General features: G+C 60.5%; 2 protein-coding genes across 4 annotated transcripts in view; one reads left to right on the forward strand and one right to left on the reverse strand.

Moving 5' to 3' along the window:
• LOC140408242 (polycomb group RING finger protein 3) overlaps positions 1 to 22,953 on the forward strand; it is a 942,343-nt gene that overhangs the window by 767,371 nt on the left and 152,019 nt on the right. The window lies entirely within an intron of this gene.
• The window catches only part of LOC140408241 (complexin-1), a 415,332-nt gene that overhangs the window by 352,121 nt on the left and 40,258 nt on the right, over positions 1 to 22,953 (reverse strand). The window lies entirely within an intron of this gene.

Genomic DNA, 22,953 nt, shown 5'->3' on the forward strand with positions numbered 1-22,953 from the left:
AGCGGGGAATCCCGACAGCGGGGAATCCCGACAGGAGAGAATCCCGACAGCGGAGAATCCCGACAGCGGAGAATCCCGACAGGAGAGAATCCCGACAGGAGAGAATCCTGACAGGAGATAATCCCGACAGCGGGGAATCCCGACAGCGGAGAACCCCGACAGGAGAGAATCCCGACAGCGGAGTATCCGGCAGGAGAGAATCCCGACAGGAGAGAATCCCGACAGCGGGGAATCCCGACAGGAGAGAATCCCGACAGCGGGGAATCCCGACAGCGGAGAATCCCGACAGGAGAGAATCCCGACAGCGGAGAATCCCGACAGCGGGGAATCCCGACAGGAGAGAATCCCGACAGCGAGAATCCCGACAGCGGAGAATCCCGACAGGAGAGAATCCCGACAGCGGAGAATCCCGACAGCGGGGAATCCCGACAGCGGAGAATCCCGACAGGAGAGAATCCCGACAGCGGAGAATCCCGACAGCGGGGAATCCCGACAGGAGAGAATCCCGACAGGAGAGAATCCCGACAGCGGGGAATCCTGACAGCGGGGAATCCCGACAGGAGGGAATCCCGACAGCGGAGAATCCCGACAGCGGAGAATCCCGACAGCGGGGAATCCCGACAGCGGAGAATCCCGACAGCGGAGAATCCCGACAGCGGGGAATCCCGACAGGAGAGAATCCCGACAGCGGAGAATCCCGACAGCGGAGAATCCCGACAGGAGAGAATCCCGACAGGAGAGAATCCCGACAGCGGAGAATCCCGACAGGAGAGAATCCCGACAGTGGAGAATCCCGACAGGAGAGAATCCCGACAGCGGAGAATCCCGACAGGAGAGAATCCCGACAGCAGAGAATCCCGACAGCGAGAATCCCGACAGCGGGGAATCCCGACAGCGAGAATCCCGACAGCGGGGAATCCCGACAGCGAGAATCCCAACAGCGGGGAATCCCGACAGCTGGGAATCCCGACAGGAGAGAATCCCGACAGCGGTGAATCCCGACAGGAGAGAATCCCGACAGCGGAGAATCCCGACAGCGGGGAATCCCGACAGCGGGGAATCCCGACAGGAGAGAATCCCGACAGCGGGGAATCCCGACAGCGGGGAATCCCGACAGGAGTGAATCCCGACAGCGGAGAATCCCGACAGGAGAGAATCCCGACAGCGGAGAATCCCGACAGGGGAGAATCCTGACAGCGGAGAATCCCGACAGTGGAGAATCCCACATTTTTCTGGATTGCGGTGACCATTCTGCAGCCCTGACCACCCTGGGTGGAATTTTCCCAAAAAACGGCAAAGTGTTATTTTCGGCAAGCAAAACGGTAAAATTTTCGTCGGACCCGGGAATCTGCACGATCCAGATCGCAATCTTTTGGCACTTTTAAAATTTCACACCTGGAGTATTGTGGGCAGTTTTGGTCTCCTTCTCTGAGGAAGGATGTTCTTGCTCTCGAGGGACTGCAGCGAAGGCTTACCAGACTGATTCCAGGGATGGCGGGACTGACGTATGAGGAGAGATTGACTCGGTTGGGATTGTTCTCGCTGGAGTTCAGAAGAATGAGGGGGGATCTCACAGAGACTATAAAATTCTAACAGGACTGGACAGGGTAGGGGAGGGAATTTTATTGAATTGAATTAAATAAATATCTGGAATTAAAAGTCTAATGATGACCATGAAACCTTTGTCGATTGCCGTAAAAACCCATCTGGTTTACTAATGTCCATTAGGGAAGGAAATCTGCCGTCCTTACCTGAGACTCGAAGTCCACAGCAATATGGTTAACTCTGAAATGCCCTCTGAAATGGCTAAGCAAGACACTCAGTTGTATTCAACTACTACAAAGTCACTAAAAAGTAATGAAACGTAGGATTTACAGTGCAGAAGGAGGCCATTCGGAAACTAGACGGCATCAACGAAGGCACTGGAAAGGACCAAACCCAGCCCTGCCGACCCTGCAAAGTCCTCCTTACTAACATCTGGGGGTTTGTGCCAAAATTGGAACTGCTGTCTCACAGACTAGTCAAACAACAGCCTGACATAGTGATTCTGACAGAATCATATCAGACAGGTAACTTCCCAGACAACACTCTCACCATCCCTGAGTATCATAGATCATAGAATAAACAGTGCAGAAGGAGGCCATTCGGCCCATCGAGTCTGCACCGGCTCTTGGAAAGAGCACCCTACCCAAGTTCAACACTTCCACCCTATCCCCATAACCCAGTAACCCCACCCAACACTGAGGGCAATTTTGGACACTAAGGGCAATTTATCATGGCCAATCCACCTAACCTGCACATCTTTGGACTGTGGGAGGAAACCGGAGCACCCGGAGGAAACCCACGCAGACACGGGGAGAACGTGCAGACTCCGCACAGACAGTGACCCAAGCCGGAATCGAACCTGGGACCCTGGAGTTGTGAAGCAATTGTGCTATCCACCGTGCTACCGTGTTGCCCTGTCCTGTCCCACTGGTATATCCCCCACTCTACCATTACCATCAAGCCAAGGAATCAACCCTGGTTCAATGAAGAGTGCAGGAGAGCGTGGCAGGAGCAACATCAGGCAGACTGAAAAATGAGGTGTCAACCTGGTGAGGCTACAACACAGGACTGTGTGTCACACAGCAGAAGCAGCAAGTAATGGACATTACTGGAATTATGCAGGAGAATGCAAAATGTTTTCACGTGCTTAGAGTTGGCTTTGTCTCTGACAACTTGAGGGCCTGTGACACCCAACCCCACTACCCATCCCACATAGTAAGTCATAGTTCAGATCCAAATACAACATTTCTTGTTTCTAATGGAACTGGGGGAGCGGTCCAGGATTGGGGAAAGTCAATGAGGCAGGTTAGTCCCCAAACAATTCACAGGCATAGATCTCCTGAGGCCTTTTAGTGAAGAACTTGAAGCAATTAGGCACCAAAGAGGCAAAGGAAAGTTGTGCCACCTCCTGCGAGTGGGTTATCGCGCACGGCCCTGCCTCCTGCGAGTGGGTTATCGCGCACGGCCCTGCCTCCTGCGAGTGGGTTATCACGCACGGCCCTGCCTCCTGCGAGTGGGTTATCGCGCACGGCCCTGCCTCCTGCGAGTGGGTTATCACGCACGACCCTGCCTCCTGCGAGTGGGTTATCGCGCACGGCCCTGCCTCCTGCGAGTGGGTTATCACGCACGGCCCTGCCTCCTGCGAGTGGGTTATCGCGCACGGCCCTGCCTCCTGCGAGTGGGTTATCGCGCACGGCCCTGCCTCCTGCGAGTGGGTTATCGCGCACGGCCCTGCCTCCTGCGAGTGGGTTATCGCGCACGGCCCTGCCTCCTGCGAGTGGGTTATCGCGCACGGCCCTGCCTCCTGCGAGTGGGTAATCGCGCACGGCCCTGCCTCCAAGTGGGTTATCGCGCACGGCCCTGCCTCCTGCGAGTGGGTAATCGCGCACGGCCCTGCCTCCAAGTGGGTTATCGCGCACGGCCCTGCCTCCAAGTGGGTTATCGCGCATGGCCCTGCCTCCTGCGAGTGGGTTATCGCGCACGGCCCTGCCTCCTGCGAGTGGGTTATCGCGCACGGCCCTGCCTCCTGCGAGTGGGTTATCGCGCACGGCCCTGCCTCCAAGTGGGTTATCGCGCACGGCCCTGCCTCCAAGTGGGTTATCGCGCACGGCCCTGCCTCCTGCGAGTGGATTATCGCGCACGGCCCTGCCTCCAAGTGGGTTATCACGCACGGCCCTGCCTCCTGCGAGTGGGTTATCACGCACGGCCCTGCCTCCTGCGAGTGGGTTATCGCGCACGGCCCTGCCTCCTGCGAGTGGGTTATCGCGCACGGCCCTGCCTCCTGCGAGTGGGTTATCGCGCACGGCCCTGCCTCCTGCGAGTGGGTTATCGCGCACGGCCCTGCCTCCTGCGAGTGGGTTATCACGCACGGCCCTGCCTCCTGCGAGTGGGTTATCGCGCACGGCCCTGCCTCCTGCGAGTGGGTTATCGCGCACGGCCCTGCCTCCTGCGAGTGGGTTATCACGCACGGCCCTGCCTCCTGCGAGTGGGTTATCGCGCACGGCCCTGCCTCCTGCGAGTGGGTTATCGCGCACGGCCCTGCCTCCTGCGAGTGGGTTATCGCGCACGGCCCTGCCTCCTCCAAGTGGGTTATCGCGCACGGCCCTGCCTCCAAATGGGTTATCGCGCACGGCCCTGCCTCCTGCGAGTGGGTTATCGCGCACGGCCCTGCCTCCAAGTGGGTTATCACGCACGGCCCTGCCCCCAAGTGGGTTATCGCGCACGGCCCTGCCTCCTGCGAGTGGGTTATCACGCACGGCCCTGCCCCCAAGTGGGTTATCGCGCACGGCCCTGCCTCCTGCGAGTGGGTTATCACGCACGGCCCTGCCTCCTGCGAGTGGGTTATCACGCACGGCCCTGCCTCCTGCGAGTGGGTTATCGCACACGGCCCTGCCTCCTGCGAGTGGGTTATCACGCACGGCCCTGCCTCCTGCGAGTGGGTTATCGCACACGGCCCTGCCCCCAAGTGGGTTATCGCGCACGGCCCTGCCTCCTGCGAGTGGGTTATCGCGCACGGCCCTGCCTCCAAGTGGGTTATCACGCACGGCCCTGCCTCCTGCGAGTGGGTTATCGCGCACGGCCCTGCCTCCTGCGAGTGGGTTATCACGCACGGCCCTGCCTGCAAGTGGGTTATCACGCACGGCCCTGCCTCCTGCGAGTGGGTGATCGCGCACGGCCCTGCCTCCTGCGAGTGGGTTATCGCGCACGGCCCTGCCTCCAAGTGGGTTATCACGCACGGCCCTGCCTCCAAGTGGGTTATCGCGCACGGCCCTGCCTCCTGCGAGTGGGTTATCACGCACGGCCCTGCCTCCAAGTGGGTTATCGCGCACGGCACTGCCTCCTGCGAGTGGATTATCGCGCACGGCCCTGCCTCCTGCAAGTGGGTTATCACGCACGGCCCTGCCTCCAAGTGGGTTATCGCGCACGGCCCTGCCTCCAAGTGGGTTATCGCGCACGGCCCTGCCTCCTGCGAGTGGGTTGTCACGCACGGCCCTGCCTCCAAGTGGGTTATCGCGCACGGCCCTGCCTCCAAGTGGGTTATCGCGCACGGCCCTGCCTCCTGCGAGTGGGTTATCGCGCACGGCCCTGCCTCCAAGTGGGTTATCGCGCACGGCCCTGCCTCCTGCGAGTGGGTTATCGCGCACGGCCCTGCCTCCTGCGAGTGGGTTATCGCGCACGGCCCTGCCTCCAAGTGGGTTATCGCGCACGGCCCTGCCTCCAAGTGGGTTATCGCGCACGGCCCTGCCTCCTGCGAGTGGGTTATCGCGCACGGCCCTGCCTCCTGCGAGTGGGTTATCGCACACGGCCCTGCCTCCTGCGAGTGGGTTATCGCGCACGGCCCTGCCTCCTGCAAGTGGGTTATCACGCACGGCCCTGCCTCCTGCGAGTGGGTTATCACGCACGGCCCTGCCTCCTGCGAGTGGGTTATCGCGCACGGCCCTGCCTCCTGCGAGTGGGTTATCGCGCACGGCCCTGCCTCCTGCGAGTGGGTTATCACGCACGGCCCTGCCTCCTGCGAGTGGGTTATCGCGCACGGCCCTGCCTCCTGCGAGTGGGTTATCGCGCAGGCCCTGCCTCCTGCGAGTGGGTTATCGCGCACGGCCCTGCCTCCAAGTGGGTTATCGCGCACGGCCCTGCCTCCTGCGAGTGGGTTATCGCGCACGGCCCTGCCTCCAAGTGGGTTATCGCGCACGGCCCTGCCTCCTGCGAGTGGGTTATCACGCACGGCCCTGCCTCCTGCGAGTGGGTTATCGCGCACGGCCCTGACTCCTGCGAGTGGGTTATCGCGCACGGCCCTGCCTCCTGCGAGTGGGTTATCACGCACGGCCCTGCCTCCTGCGAGTGGGTTATCGCGCACAGCCCTGCCTCCTGCGAGTGGGTTATCGCGCACGGCCCTGACTCCTGCGAGTGGGTTATCGCGCACGGCCCTGCCTACTGCGAGTGGGTTATCACGCACGGCCCTGCCTCCTGCGAGTGGGTTATCGCGCACGGCCCTGACTCCTGCGAGTGGGTTATCGCGCACGGCCCTGCCTCCTGCGAGTGGGTTGTCACGCACAGCCCTGCCTCCTGCGAGTGGGTTATCGCGCACGGCCCTGCCTCCTGCGAGTGGGTTATCGCGCACGGCCCTGCCTCCAAGTGGGTTATCACGCACGGCCCTGCCTCCAAGTGGGTTATCGCGCACGGCCCTGCCTCCTGCGAGTGGGTTATCACGTACGGCCCTGCCTCCAAGTGGGTTATCGCGCACGGCCCTGCCTCCAAGTGGGTTATCGCGCACGGCACTGCCTCCTGCGAGTGGATTATCGCGCACGGCCCTGCCTCCTGCAAGTGGGTTATCACGCACGGCCCTGCCTCCAAGTGGGTTATCGCGCACGGCCCTGCCTCCAAGTGGGTTATCGCGCACGGCCCTGCCTCCAAGTGGGTTATCGCGCACGGCCCTGCCTCCTGCGAGTGGGTTATCACGCACAGCCCTGCCTCCTGCGAGTGGGTTATCGCGCACGGCCCTGCCTCCTGCGAGTGGGTTATCGCGCACGGCCCTGCCTCCAAGTGGGTTATCGCGCACGGCCCTGCCTCCAAGTGGGTTATCGCGCACGGCCCTGCCTCCTGCGAGTGGGTTATCGCGCACGGCCCTGCCTCCTGCGAGTGGGTTATCGCGCACGGCCCTGCCTCCTGCGAGTGGGTTATCACGCACGGCCCTGCCTCCTGCGAGTGGGTTATCGCGCACGGCCCTGCCTCCTGCGAGTGGGTTATCACGCACGGCCCTGCCTCCTGCGAGTGGGTTATCGCACACGGCCCTGCCTCCAAGTGGGTTATCACGCACGGCCCTGCCTCCTGCGAGTGGGTTATCGCGCACGGCCCTGCCTCCTGCGAGTGGGTTATCACGCACGGCCCTGCCTGCAAGTGGGTTATCACGCACGGCCCTGCCTCCTGCGAGTGGGTTATCGCACACGGCCCTGCCTCCAAGTGGGTTATCACGCACGGCCCTGCCTCCTGCGAGTGGGTTTTCGCGCACGGCCCTGCCTCCTGCGAGTGGGTTATCGCGCACGGCCCTGCCTCCAAGTGGGTTATCACGCACGGCCCTGCCTCCAAGTGGGTTATCGCGCACGGCCCTGCCTCCGGCGAGTGGGTTATCACGCACGGCCCTGCCTCCAAGTGGGTTATCGCGCACGGCACTGCCTCCTGCGAGTGGATTATCGCGCACGGCCCTGCCTCCTGCAAGTGGGTTATCGCGCACGGCCCTGCCTCCAAGTGGGTTATCGCGCACGGCCCTGCCTCCTGCGAGTGGGTTATCGCGCACGGCCCTGCCTCCAAGTGGGTTATCGCGCACGGCCCTGCCTCCAAGTGGGTTATCGCGCACGGCCCTGCCTCCTGCGAGTGGGTTATCGCGCACGGCCCTGCCTCCAAGTGGGTTATCGCTCACGGCCCTGCCTCCTGCGAGTGGGTTATTGCGCACGGCCCTGCCTCCTGCGAGTGGGTTATCGCGCACGGCCCTGCCTCCAAGTGGGTTATCGCGCACGGCCCTGCCTCCAAGTGGGTTATCGCGCACGGCCCTGCCTCCTGCGAGTGGGTTATCGCGCACGGCCCTGCCTCCTGCGAGTGGGTTATCGCACACGGCCCTGCCTCCTGCGAGTGGGTTATCGCGCACGGCCCTGCCTCCTGCAAGTGGGTTATCACGCACGGCCCTGCCTCCTGCGAGTGGGTTATCACGCACGGCCCTGCCTCCTGCGAGTGGGTTATCGCGCACGGCCCTGCCTCCTGCGAGTGGGTTATCGCGCACGGCCCTGCCTCCTGCGAGTGGGTTATCACGCACGGCCCTGCCTCCTGCGAGTGGGTTATCGCGCACGGCCCTGCCTCCTGCGAGTGGGTTATCGCGCAGGCCCTGCCTCCTGCGAGTGGGTTATCGCGCACGGCCCTGCCTCCAAGTGGGTTATCGCGCACGGCCCTGCCTCCTGCGAGTGGGTTATCGCGCACGGCCCTGCCTCCAAGTGGGTTATCGCGCACGGCCCTGCCTCCTGCGAGTGGGTTATCACGCACGGCCCTGCCTCGTGCGAGTGGGTTATCGCGCACGGCCCTGACTCCTGCGAGTGGGTTATCGCGCACGGCCCTGCCTCCTGCGAGTGGGTTATCACGCACGGCCCTGCCTCCTGCGAGTGGGTTATCGCGCACGGCCCTGACTCCTGCGAGTGGGTTATCGCGCACGGCCCTGCCTCCTGCGAGTGGGTTATCACGCACAGCCCTGCCTCCTGCGAGTGGGTTATCGCGCACGGCCCTGACTCCTGCGAGTGGGTTATCGCGCACGGCCCTGCCTACTGCGAGTGGGTTATCACGCACGGCCCTGCCTCCTGCGAGTGGGTTATCGCGCACGGCCCTGACTCCTGCGAGTGGGTTATCGCGCACGGCCCTGCCTCCTGCGAGTGGGTTATCACGCACAGCCCTGCCTCCTGCGAGTGGGTTATCGCGCACGGCCCTGCCTCCTGCGAGTGGGTTATCGCGCACGGCCCTGCCTCCAAGTGGGTTATCACGCACGGCCCTGCCTCCTGCGAGTGGGTTATCACGCACGGCCCTGCCTCCTGCGAGTGGGTTATCACGCACGGCCCTGCCTCCAAGTGGGTTATCGCGCACGGCCCTGCCTCCAAGTGGGTTATCGCGCACGGCACTGCCTCCTGCGAGTGGATTATCGCGCACGGCCCTGCCTCCTGCAAGTGGGTTATCACGCACGGCCCTGCCTCCAAGTGGGTTATCGCGCACGGCCCTGCCTCCAAGTGGGTTATCGCGCACGGCCCTGCCTCCAAGTGGGTTATCGCGCACGGCCCTGCCTCCTGCGAGTGGGTTATCACGCACAGCCCTGCCTCCTGCGAGTGGGTTATCGCGCACGGCCCTGCCTCCTGCGAGTGGGTTATCGCGCACGGCCCTGCCTCCTGCGAGTGGGTTATCGCGCACGGCCCTGCCTCCAAGTGGGTTATCGCGCACGGCCCTGCCTCCAAGTGGGTTATCGCGCACGGCCCTGCCTCCTGCGAGTGGGTTATCGCGCACGGCCCTGCCTCCTGCGAGTGGGTTATCACGCACGGCCCTGCCTCCTGCGAGTGGGTTATCGCACACGGCCCTGCCTCCTGCGAGTGGGTTATCGCGCACGGCCCTGCCTCCTGCAAGTGGGTTATCGCGCACGGCCCTGCCTCCTGCGAGTGGGTTATCACGCACGGCCCTGCCTCCTGCGAGTGGGTTATCGCGCACGGCCCTGCCTCCTGCGAGTGGGTTATCGCGCACGGCCCTGCCTCCTGCGAGTGGGTTATCGCGCACGGCCCTGCCTCCTGCGAGTGGGTTATCACGCACGGCCCTGCCTCCTGCGAGTGGGTTATCGCGCACGGCCCTGCCTCCTGCGAGTGGGTTATCGCGCACGGCCCTGCCTCCTGCGAGTGGGTTATCACGCACGGCCCTGCCTCCTGCGAGTGGGTTATCGCGCACGGCCCTGCCTCCTGCGAGTGGGTTATCGCGCAGGCCCTGCCTCCTGCGAGTGGGTTATCGGGCACGGCCCTGCCTCCAAGTGGGTTATCGCGCACGGCCCTGCCTCCTGCGAGTGGGTTATCGCGCACGGCCCTGCCTCCAAGTGGGTTATCGCGCACGGCCCTGCCTCCTGCGAGTGGGTTATCACGCACGGCCCTGCCTCCTGCGAGTGGGTTATCGCGCACGGCCCTGACTCCTGCGAGTGGGTTATCGCGCACGGCCCTGCCTCCTGCGAGTGGGTTATCACGCACGGCCCTGCCTCCTGCGAGTGGGTTATCGCGCACGGCCCTGACTCCTGCGAGTGGGTTATCGCGCACGGCCCTGCCTCCTGCGAGTGGGTTATCACGCACAGCCCTGCCTCCTGCGAGTGGGTTATCGCGCACGGCCCTGCCTCCTTCGAGTGGGTTATCGCACACGGCCCTGCCTCCTGCGAGTGGGTTATCACGCACGGCCCTGCCTCCAAGTGGGTTATCGCGCACGGCCCTGCCTCCAAGTGGGTTATCGCGCACGGCCCTGCCTCCTGCGAGTGGGTTATCGCGCACGGCCCTGCCTCCTGCGAGTGGGTTACCGCGCACGGCCCTGCCTCCAAGTGGGTTATCGCGCACGGCCCTGCCTACTGCGAGTGGGTTATCACGCACGGCCCTGCCTCCTGCGAGTGGGTTATCGCGCACGGCCCTGACTCCTGCGAGTGGGTTATCGCGCACGGCCCTGCCTCCTGCGAGTGGGTTATCACGCATGGCCCTGCCTCCTGCGAGTGGGTTATCGCGCACGGCCCTGACTCCTGCGAGTGGGTTATCGCGCACGGCCCTGCCTCCTGCGAGTGGGTTATCACGCACAGCCCTGCCTCCTGCGAGTGGGTTATCGCGCACGGCCCTGCCTCCTGCGAGTGGGTTATCGCACACGGCCCTGCCTCCTGCGAGTGGGTTATCACGCACGGCCCTGCCTCCTGCGAGTGGGTTATCGCACACGGCCCTGCCTCCTGCGAGTGGGTTATCACGCACGGCCCTGCCTCCTGCGAGTGGGTTATCGCGCACGGCCCTGCCTCCTGCGAGTGGGTTATCACGCACGGCCCTGCCTCCTGCGAGTGGGTTATCGCGCACGGCCCTGCCTCCTGCGAGTGGGTTATCGCGCACGGCCCTGACTCCTGCGAGTGGGTTATCACGCACGGCCCTGCCTCCTGCGAGTGGGTTATCACGCACGGCCCTGCCTCCAAGTGGGTTATCGCGCACGGCCCTGCCTCCTGCGAGTGGGTTATCACGCACGGCCCTGCCTCCTGCGAGTGGGTTATCGCGCACGGCCCTGCCTCCTGCGAGTGGGTTATCGCGCACGGCCCTGCCTCCTGCGAGTGGGTTATCACGCACGGCCCTGCCTCCTGCGAGTGGGTTATCACGCACAGCCCTGCCTCCTGCGAGTGGGTTATCGCGCACGGCCCTGCCTCCTGCGAGTGGGTTATCGCACACGGCCCTGCCTCCTGCACGTGGGTTATCGCACACGGCCCTGCCTCCTGCGAGTGGGTTATCACGCACGGCCCTGCCTCCTGCGAGTGGGTTATCACGCACGGCCCTGCCTCCAAGTGGGTTATCGCGCACGGCCCTGCCTCCTGCGAGTGGGTTATCGCGCACGGCCCTGCCTCCAAGTGGGTTATCACGCACGGCCCTGCCTCCTGCGAGTGGGTTATCGCGCACGGCCCTGCCTCCTGCGAGTGGGTTATCGCGCACGGCCCTGCCTCCTGCGAGTGGGTTATCGCGCACGGCCCTGCCTCCAAGTGGGTTATCGCGCACGGCCCTGCCTCCTGCGAGTGGGTTATCGCGCACGGCCCTGCCTCCTGCGAGTGGGTTATCACGCACGGCCCTGCCTCCTGCGAGTGGGTTATCGCGCACGGCCCTGCCTCCTGCGAGTGGGTTATCACGCACGGCCCTGCCTCCTGCGAGTGGGTTATCACGCACGGCCCTGCCTCCTGCGAGTGGGTTATCGCGCACGGCCCTGCCTCCAAGTGGGTTATCGCGCATGGCCCTGCCTCCTGCGAGTGGGTTATCGCGCACGGCCCTGACTCCTGCGAGTGGGTTATCGCGCACGGCCCTGCCTCCTGCGTGTGGGTTATCACGCACAGCCCTGCCTCCTGCGAGTGGGTTATCGCGCACGGCCCTGCCTCCTGCGAGTGGGTTATCGCACACGGCCCTGCCTCCTGCGAGTGGGTTATCACGCACGGCCCTGCCTCCAAGTGGGTTATCGCGCACGGCCCTGCCTCCTGCGAGTGGGTTATCGCGCACGGCCCTGCCTCCTGCGAGTGGGTTATCGCACACGGCCCTGCCTCCTGCGAGTGGGTTATCACGCACGGCCCTGCCTCCTGCGAGTGGGTTATCGCGCACGGCCCTGCCTCCTGCGAGTGGGTTATCACGCACGGCCCTGCCTCCTGCGAGTGGGTTATCGCGCACGGCCCTGCCTCCTGCGAGTGGGTTATCGCGCACGGCCCTGACTCCTGCGAGTGGGTTATCACGCACGGCCCTGCCTCCTGCGAGTGGGTTATCACGCACGCCCCTGCCTCCAAGTGGGTTATCGCGCACGGCCCTGCCTCCTGCGAGTGGGTTATCACGCACGGCCCTGCCTCCTGCGAGTGGGTTATCGCGCACGGCCCTGCCTCCTGCGAGTCGGTTATCGCGCACGGCCCTGCCTCCTGCGAGTGGGTTATCGCGCACGGCCCTGCCTCCTGCGAGTGGGTTATCGCACACGGCACTGCCTCCTGCACGTGGGTTATCGCACACGGCCCTGCCTCCTGCGAGTGGGTTATCACGCACGGCCCTGCCTCCAAGTGGGTTATCGCGCACGGCCCTGCCTCCTGCGAGTGGGTTATCGCGCACGGCCCTGCCTCCAAGTGGGTTATCACGCACGGCCCTGCCTCCTGCGAGTGGGTTATCGCGCACGGCCCTGCCTCCTGCGAGTGGGTTATCGCGCACGGCCCTGCCTCCTGCGAGTGGGTTATCACGCACGGCCCTGCCTCCTGCGAGTGGGTTATCGCGCACGGCCCTGCCTCCTGCGAGTGGGTTATCACGCACGGCCCTGCCTCCTGCGAGTGGGTTATCACGCACGGCCCTGCCTCCTGCGAGTGGGTTATCGCGCACGGCCCTGCCTCCAAGTGGGTTATCGCGCATGGCCCTGCCTCCTGCGAGTGGGTTATCGCGCACGGCCCTGCCTCCTGCGAGTGGGTTATCGCGCACGGCCCTGCCTCCTGCGAGTGGGTTATCGCGCACGGCCCTGCCTCCTGCGAGTGGGTTATCACGCACGGCCCTGCCTCCTGCGAGTGGGTTATCGCGCACGGCCCTGCCTCCAAGTGGGTTATCGCGCACGGCCCTGCCTCCTGCGAGTGGGTTATCGCGCACGGCCCTGCCTCCTGCGAGTGGGTTATCACGCACGGCCCTGCCTCCTGCGAGTGGGTTATCGCGCACGGCCCTGCCTCCTGCGAGTGGGTTATCACGCACGGCCCTGCCTCCTGCGAGTGGGTTATCACGCACGGCCCTGCCTCCTGCGAGTGGGTTATCGCGCACGGCCCTGCCTCCAAGTGGGTTATCGCGCATGGCCCTGCCTCCTGCGAGTGGGTTATCGCGCACGGCCCTGACTCCTGCGAGTGGGTTATCGCGCACGGCCCTGCCTCCTGCGAGTGGGTTATCACGCACAGCCCTGCCTCCTGCGAGTGGGTTATCGCGCACGGCCCTGCCTCCTGCGAGTGGGTTATCGCACACGGCCCTGCCTCCTGCGAGTGGGTTATCACGCACGGCCCTGCCTCCAAGTGGGTTATCGCGCACGGCCCTGCCTCCTGCGAGTGGGTTATCGCGCACGGCCCTGCCTCCTGCGAGTGGGTTATCGCACACGGCCCTGCCTCCTGCGAGTGGGTTATCACGCACGGCCCTGCCTCCTGCGAGTGGGTTATCGCGCACGGCCCTGCCTCCTGCGAGTGGGTTATCACGCACGGCCCTGCCTCCTGCGAGTGGGTTATCGCGCACGGCCCTGCCTCCTGCGAGTGGGTTATCGCGCACGGCCCTGACTCCTGCGAGTGGGTTATCACGCACGGCCCTGCCTCCTGCGAGTGGGTTATCACGCACGGCCCTGCCTCCAAGTGGGTTATCGCGCACGGCCCTGCCTCTTGCGAGTGGGTTATCACGCACGGCCCTGCCTCCTGCGAGTGGGTTATCGCGCACGGCCCTGCCTCCTGCGAGTGGGTTATCGCGCACGGCCCTGCCTCCTGCGAGTGGGTTATCGCGCACGGCCCTGCCTCCTGCGAGTGGGTTATCGCACACGGCCCTGCCTCCTGCACGTGGGTTATCGCACACGGCCCTGCCTCCTGCGAGTGGGTTATCACGCACGGCCCTGCCTCCAAGTGGGTTATCGCGCACGGCCCTGCCTCCTGCGAGTGGGTTATCGCGCACGGCCCTGCCTCCAAGTGGGTTATCACGCACGGCCCTGCCTCCTGCGAGTGGGTTATCGCGCACGGCCCTGCCTCCTGCGAGTGGGTTATCGCGCACGGCCCTGCGTCCTGCGAGTGGGTTATCACGCACGGCCCTGCCTCCTGCGAGTGGGTTATCGCGCACGGCCCTGCCTCCTGCGAGTGGGTTATCACGCACGGCCCTGCCTCCTGCGAGTGGGTTATCACGCACGGCCCTGCCTCCTGCGAGTGGGTTATCGCGCACGGCCCTGCCTCCAAGTGGGTTATCGCGCATGGCCCTGCCTCCTGCGAGTGGGTTATCGCGCACGGCCCTGCCTCCTGCGAGTGGGTTATCGCGCACGGCCCTGCCTCCTGCGAGTGGGTTATCGCGCACGGCCCTGCCTCCTGCGAGTGGGTTATCACGCACGGCCCTGCCTCCTGCGAGTGGGTTATCACGCACGGCCCTGCCTCCTGCGAGTGGGTTATCACGCACGGCCCTGCCTCCAAGTGGGTTATCACGCACGGCCCTGCCTCCTGCGAGTGGGTTATCGCGCACGGCCCTGCCTCCTGCGAGTGGGTTATCGCGCACGGCCCTGCCTCCTGCGAGTGGGTTATCACGCACGGCCCTGCCTCCTGCGAGTGGGTTATCGCGCACGGCCCTGCCTCCTGCGAGTGGGTTATCACGCACGGCCCTGCCTCCTGCGAGTGGGTTATCACGCACGGCCCTGCCTCCTGCGAGTGGGTTATCGCGCACGGCCCTGCCTCCAAGTGGGTTATCACGCATGGCCCTGCCTCCTGCGAGTGGGTTATCGCGCACGGCCCTGACTCCTGCGAGTGGGTTATCGCGCACGGCCCTGCCTCCTGCGAGTGGGTTATCACGCACAGCCCTGCCTCCTGCGAGTGGGTTATCGCGCACGGCCCTGCCTCCTGCGAGTGGGTTATCGCACACGGCCCTGCCTCCTGCGAGTGGGTTATCACGCACGGCCCTGCCTCCAAGTGGGTTATCGCGCACGGCCCTGCCTCCTGCGAGTGGGTTATCGCGCACGGCCCTGCCTCCTGCGAGTGGGTTATCGCACACGGCCCTGCCTCCTGCGAGTGGGTTATCACGCACGGCCCTGCCTCCTGCGAGTGGGTTATCGCGCACGGCCCTGCCTCCTGCGAGTGGGTTATCACGCACGGCCCTGCCTCCTGCGAGTGGGTTATCGCGCACGGCCCTGCCTCCTGCGAGTGGGTTATCGCGCACGGCCCTGACTCCTGCGAGTGGGTTATCACGCACGGCCCTGCCTCCTGCGAGTGGGTTATCACGCACGGCCCTGCCTCCAAGTGGGTTATCGCGCACGGCCCTGCCTCCTGCGAGTGGGTTATCACGCACGGCCCTGCCTCCTGCGAGTGGGTTATCGCGCACGGCCCTGCCTCCTGCGAGTGGGTTATCGCGCACGGCCCTGCCTCCTGCGAGTGGGTTATCGCGCACGGCCCTGCCTCCTGCGAGTGGGTTATCGCACACGGCCCTGCCTCCTGCACGTGGGTTATCGCACACGGCCCTGCCTCCTGCGAGTGGGTTATCACGCACGGCCCTGCCTCCAAGTGGGTTATCGCGCACGGCCCTGCCTCCTGCGAGTGGGTTATCGCGCACGGCCCTGCCTCCAAGTGGGTTATCACGCACGGCCCTGCCTCCTGCGAGTGGGTTATCGCGCACGGCCCTGCCTCCTGCGAGTGGGTTATCGCGCACGGCCCTGCGTCCTGCGAGTGGGTTATCACGCACGGCCCTGCCTCCTGCGAGTGGGTTATCGCGCACGGCCCTGCCTCCTGCGAGTGGGTTATCACGCACGGCCCTGCCTCCTGCGAGTGGGTTATCACGCACGGCCCTGCCTCCTGCGAGTGGGTTATCGCGCACGGCCCTGCCTCCAAGTGGGTTATCGCGCATGGCCCTGCCTCCTGCGAGTGGGTTATCGCGCACGGCCCTGCCTCCTGCGAGTGGGTTATCGCGCACGGCCCTGCCTCCTGCGAGTGGGTTATCGCGCACGGCCCTGCCTCCTGCGAGTGGGTTATCGCGCACGGCCCTGCCTCCTGCGAGTGGGTTATCACGCACGGCCCTGCCTCCTGCGAGTGGGTTATCACGCACGGCCCTGCCTCCAAGTGGGTTATCACGCACGGCCCTGCCTCCTGCGAGTGGGTTATCGCGCACGGCCCTGCCTCCTGCGAGTGGGTTATCGCGCACGGCCCTGCCTCCTGCGAGTGGGTTATCGCGCACGGCCCTGCCTCCTGCGAGTGGGTTACCACGCACGGCCCTGCCTCCTGCGAGTGGGTTATCACGCACGGCCCTGCCTCCTGCGAGTGGGTTATCGCGCACGGCACTGCCTCCTGCGAGTGGGTTATCGCGCACGGCACTGCCTCCTGCGAGTGGGTTATCACGCACGGCCCTGCCTCCTGCGAGTGGGTTATCGCGCACGGCCCTGCCTCCTGCGAGTGGGTTATCACGCACGGCCCTGCCTCCTGCGAGTGGGTTATCGCGCACGGCCCTGCCTCCTGCGAGTGGGTTATCACGCACGGCCCTGCCTCCTGCGAGTGGGTTATCGCGCACGGCCCTGCCTCCTGCGAGTGGGTTATCGCGCACGGCCCTGCCTACAGAATCAAGAGGAACCACAGCTGCCAATCCATTCACTGCAGCCTGAGGTAAGCTATGTAATATTACCCGGAGTCACCTGAATATGCCTTTGTACCAGTTTGAGCAGGAGAGTCTATTCAGCTCAACTTTGGTTGCCAGCAAACAGCATGAGACAGTTCTACATTTAACTTCACGTTGCGAGGATCCCCCAGTGCAAATTGCAAAGTGTCCCAGGAATTCAACCTGACTTTCGGGTCAAATGGCTGATTGCAGCCAAATCTGAGAAAGTGCAAACAGAGCTTTGAGCAGTTAATTCAATGCAGTGCATCACTTCTCGCTGTATCCACACTTATACTCTGCTGCCGTACTCACTGCCAAAAAACACATCTGAATCTAACAAGTGCTTCATTTCAGTGAATGAATTGATGTTGTGGGAGACACATAGGATCACGATAGAATTTAAAGGGACTGCAGACCAGGCAGCAATGAGGAAGGTGCCTGAAGGGAGGAGGGAGAAGGTGACAGGAATGTGAGCTCCTTCTCATCCCCGACTATCATAATTAACCATCTTCTTTGTGAATCATAGAGATGTGAATGAAAAATGACAGACTGTGGTGGGGGTGGAATTTTCTCCCCCTTTACAAAAGATGTGAAAACTGTAAAGAAAACACCAAAAAAGGCCAATTTTTACTTATTAAGGAAAATTAATTGCACAACAATGCAGATACAGATAGAGGTGACCAGAGAATATTCTCACTGAGAACAGGGTTGATGGCCATGATTGACAAAGGGCAGAATCCATTATGAAAGATTTTTTTAAAATAAATTTCGAGTACCCAATTCATTTTTTTCAATTAAGGGGCAATTTAGCGTGGCCAATCCACCTACCCTGCACATCTTTGGGTTATGGGGGCGAAACCCACGGGAATACGGACAGTGACCCACAGCCGGGATCGAACCTGGGACCTCGGTGCCGTGAGGCAGCAGTGCTAACCACTGCGCCACCGTGCTGCCCTATTTTTGTGAGGGCCACGAAGAATCCAGCATGAGTTTGTAGAATCGAAAGAAATAACTTTATTTACAATATATAACAGCAGCAATACTCCACCACTGCTCTCTCCTCTAGCTGGTTCCACACTGGCCAGCTCTATTTATTCAGGTGACCCGGCTAATGATTTCTCCGCCCTCCTCATTGGGGGAGCTCATCCTCACTAAGGATTGTGGGACAACCAATAGTCCCTAGCCGATAATAATCAGGCAGGTTATAACATCCCTCCCCACCAAAGTCCGTTAAATTCACTGAAGACCTTTGCAAAGGAGGGCGTCAGACTCGTTTTGCCGCAGGCTGGACACCATTTGCACGAGGCACTGGATCGGGCGGCGTGTAACGAGATTCTGCCTGCAAGCTTCGCATAGAGATCTTCTATGCGGGGCATTGGATATCGGCCGAGCCGGGAAAACGTATTCGCTGTAAGTTTATAGTCGCGCACAAGCGATCCGTGGCATCTGGTTTCATTACAGGCACAGTTGGCGTTGCCCAGTCAGCGAAACGGACGGGCCTGATAATACCCAGGGACACCAAACGAGTGAGCTCCCCTTCTACCTTCTCGAGCAAGTCATAAGGCACTGGGCGCACCCTGAAATAGCGCAGCATGGCTCCTGGTTCAATCTGGATACGGGCTACGGCCCCTTTTATCTTCCGCAAACCGGGCTGGAATACATATGGGGCCTCCGACAGCCCGCCAGAACCTGTTTGAAGGATGTGCTGCCACTGCAGTTGCAAATGGCGCAACCAGTCCCGACACAGCAGGCTGGGCCCGTGACCGCGCACCACTATAAGTGGGAAACGCCCCTCCTGGCATCCATAAGCAACAGGGGTCATCGTAGTTCCAGCAATGTCCAACGGCTCCCCCGTGTAGGTGGCCAACCTGGCCTGTGTATAGGTTAATGTAAGGTTCTGTATACCCTGCTTGATGCGGTCGAATGTCCTCTGGGCGATCACGGAGACCGCTGCGCCAGTGTCCAACTCCATCTCAAGCGGGTGACCATTGACCCGTGCTGTCACCTTAATGGGGGCCACACGGGGAGCTGCCACACAATGCAGCTGAAGGCAGTCGTCCTCCGCCTCCACGTCCTCGGGAGTAGTCGCCGCAGGTTTATCCAAATGGAAAGTACGGCTCCCGGGCTGGCCCCAGTTTCTGTCGGAATGTCGGCGTCCCTGGCGTCCCCAGGGCCGGCGTCCGCGACGGGGTCGGCACCTACAAGTCTGACACGGACATGGCTCCTCATCCATCGGTTCTGGAGAAGGGTCCTTTCGGGGAGGAATGTCCGGCAGCCACTGGCGTCGATCCGGTCGGCGCCCCGCCCAAGGTATGGCAGGGGTGCGGGGAGACGCTTTTGGACAGAAGAGATTGCGCCCCAAGGCGTGCACCTCCATTCCCTGTAGCTCCTGCACGCCCCGTTCTGTGCTCTCTCAGGACAATACTATCTGAATAGGCTGTTGAAAAGTCAATGTCGGCTCAGCTAACAACTTTCTCTGGGTTGCCGCGTTGTTAATACCGCAAACCAAACGGTCGCATAACATAGAATTTACAGTGCAGAAGGAGGCCATTCGGCCCATCGAATCTGCACCGGCCCTTCCAAAGAACACCCTACTCAAGCCCACGTATCTACCCTATCCCCGTAACCCAGTAACCCCCATTTAACCTTTTTGGACACTAAGGGCAATTTATCATGGCCAATCCACCTAACCTGCACATCTTTGGACTGTGGGAGGAAACCGGAGCACCCGGAGGAAACCCACGCACACACGGGGAGGATGTGCAGATTCCGCACAGACAGTGACTCAGCCAGGAATCGAATCTGGGACCCTGGAGCTGTGAAGCAATTGAGCTAACCACTATGCTACCATGCTGCCCTAATGCTACCGTGCTGCCCTGCATTTCTGACAAGGTCTCACCATAGTCACAGTACTCCACAATCCTGCATAGCCTGGATAGAAACTCTGCAAGGGATTCTCCTGGGGTCCTCTCAGCGGTATTAAACCGGTAACGCTGGACTATCATGGATGGGGTTGGGTTAAAATTTTGCCCCACCAAGGTCACAAGTTCATCAAACGCCTCGGTGTCCAGCGCAGCTGGGTACGTAAGGCTTCTAATCACCCCAAACGTATGCGGGCCACGGGCGGTGAGCAAAATGACCACCTGGCGCACGTTTTCAGTGATGTTGTTCACCCGGAAATAACAACCCATCCGTTGTGCGTACTGGTTCCAACTTTCCAGCGCAGCATCAAAGACATCCAAACGTCCGTACAGAGGCATGGTGTAACAGGAAAAAAACTTCCTACCTGTAGCCAACAAAAATCCAGGGAGATGACTTCAGCAGCGCAGACAGCTATCCACTTTAACCCTCGTCGCCAGTTTTGTGAGGGCCATGAAGAATCCAGCACGTGTTTGTAGAATCGAAAGAAATAACTTTATTTACAATAACATGTATACAGCAGCAGTACTCCACCACTGCGCTCTCCTCTAGCTGGGTCCACACTGCCAGCTGTATTTATGCAGGTGATGCTGCTAATGATTTCTCCCCCCTCCTCACTGGGGGAGCTCATACTCACTAAGGATTGTGGGTCAGCCAATAGTCCCTAGCCAATAATAATCGGGCAGGTTATAACACCTATTATCAAAGATTTCACAGCAGAGCACTTGGAAAACAGTGGCAGAGAGTCAGCATGGATTTATGAAGGGAAATCATGCCTGGCATATCTACGGGAATTCTTTGAGGATGTAACTAGTACCGAGTTGACGAGGGGGAGCCAGTGGATGTGGTTTATTTGGACTTTCAGAAGGCTTTTGACAAAGTCCTGCATAAGAGACGAGCATGAAAAATTAAAGCACATAGGATTGGGGTAGTGTAGTGAGATGGTTAGAAAACGGGCTGGCAGACAGGAAACAAAGAGTAGGAATAAACGGATATTTTTCCAAATGGCAGGCAGTGACTGGTGGGGTACGTAGGGAGCGGTGCTGGGATCCCAGCTATTCACAATATATATTAATAATTTAGATGAGGGAGCAAAATATAATATCTCCAAATTTGCAGGTGACACAAAGTTGGGTGGGAGGGTGAGCTGTGAGGAGGATGCAGAGATGCTTCACTGTGATTTGGACAGGCTGAGTGAGTGGGCAAATACATGACAGATGGTATATAATTTGGATAAATGCGAGATTATCCACTTTGGTAGCAAAAATGAGAAGGCAGAGAATTATCTGAATGGTCATAAATTAGGAGAGGGCAGTGTGCAACAAGACCTGGGTGTCCCCGTACACCAGTCACTGAAGGTAAGCATGCAGGTACAGTAGGCGGTAAAGAAGGCAAATGGTATGCTGGCCTTCATAGTGAGAGGATTCGGTACAGGAGCAGGGATGTCTTGCTGTTGTGTTGGATGATCAGCCATGATCAGAATGAATGGTGGAGCAGGCTCGAAGGGACGAATGCCCTCCTCCTGCTCCTAGTTTTCTATGTCGTGTCCAAGAGCACAGAAGACATGGTAAGTCCATGAGGCCTATTATCTAATCATTGCACCAGGTCACAGATCTACTCTGGTTGAGTCTGAACATGTCACAGGAGAAGTGCCTGAGAAGGCTTGCGTTAAACAGGGATACTGTCACTGAGATGTGACATCTGATTTTAAATATCTTCAGGAGTACTCACCTTCTGCACTGCTGCTAACAACTCTTCAGGGTTGACTGGCACCCACAGAGACATTGGAGGAGTAAGTCACCTTACTGACAGAGATAGCTGAAAGCCAGTGTTACCACCGGTTACTTACACAGCAGTGGCAGTAGTGTCAAAAGCAACAACTGTTTTTAAATGATTGGCTTCTCCAACATGAGGCATCAACGACCATTGCCATTGAACCATTTGTTTGCACATCACCATCTGTGCCATATCTAAATAGGTAGGAAGATGCCATGTGAACATCGCAAGAAGGAACGTTTCCTGAATCACTGATTTTCCCAGGCATTTTTAATCTGAGGGAATCAATTATTACACGACTTTTGTGAATGAATACTGGGTGGAATGTCTATGGCTCCTCGGGAATATGGACTAGGAGATGTCACTAATGACACCAGAGAATAGCCACAAGAAAGCACATGAAAGAACCAACAGACATTTGGGTACTATAGCTATACTTAAATGTGTAGTTAGTCATGGTGGGCTGGAGAGAATAGCATGGGATGGTGGGGAGTGGGTGGGGGGTGGGGGTGTGTGGGGGGGTGGGGGGGGTGCGGGTGGGGGGGGGGGTGCGGGGTAACATGTAGGGCCACTATGTCCATAGGAGGTCTGTCAAATTAGAACGGTATTCTGCACAACATCGCCATCAACAGAAAATTCACCCTGTGGAATCAGCGCCAAGTCATGGACTATTTGAGTGAAGGTTGTGTACAAGAGCCAGGAGGAGTGTGAAGGAAGAACCTCATTGCTCAGCTCATCCAATAGGCTCTGCTGTTTGTAAATTATTCATATTTTTCTAAGGCACACTCTAATCACAGAACTGCTGAAAACCATCCCTGTTTGGTTTAGAGTTTTCATCATTGCTATTAAAATGCTATTTCTTACAGGCATTACTTGTAAATGATTATTTATTTTGTTGATTCTTTCCCGGAAGAATATGAGAAAATAGACCTTTCACTAAACACAGAAAACCACACTATCTTTCAACCAGTTCCCGCCGACAAAATCACTCTGATCGATTGAGATCTATGGCAGATCCTTGACAACGTGGACCATCTTCCACATCTTGGCCCTCTTCTCAATGAGGACAAAGACAATGAAATTCAGTCTCCCCTCCAATGAGCCAGCTCACCTTTCAACCACTTGTGGAAAAGAGTATTTGAGGATGAAAATCTCAAACCTGAGACTAAGGTCATGTTGACTGGGCAGCAAAGATCCCCACATGTCCTTCAGAAACTTGGCCATCCTGTAATGAAACACCGGAGAAGAACCACCAATGGTGCCTTTGTGAGATCTTCCAAATGTGGTGGGAAGAAAGGTGTTTCTCTCCCAAGCTAACATGCCCAGCATCAAGGCACAAATCACTCCAAACCAACTCCAGTGTGCAGAAGATGTTGTTTATGTGCCTGACACCAGACCCTGAGACAACTGCTCTACTCAGCACTTGGTCTCAGCAGGAAACAGCAAAGAGGATGGTGGAAACACTTTAGAGATGTTCTTACATCATCACCGAAGAGGTCAAACATCCTCGCCAACTCCCGGGAGTCTCCAGCTTGTTCCTGACCAAAATGGAGAAGTTTCATTCAGGATTGAACCGACCATTTTGAGAAAGGTCGGCAGGAGCACGTGGAGCTGAAAGCTTTGGGGAAAGTGC

This window comes from Scyliorhinus torazame, chromosome 3 (assembly GCF_047496885.1).
Source record: "Scyliorhinus torazame isolate Kashiwa2021f chromosome 3, sScyTor2.1, whole genome shotgun sequence".
In the NCBI taxonomy this organism is placed as follows: domain Eukaryota; kingdom Metazoa; phylum Chordata; class Chondrichthyes; order Carcharhiniformes; family Scyliorhinidae; genus Scyliorhinus; species Scyliorhinus torazame.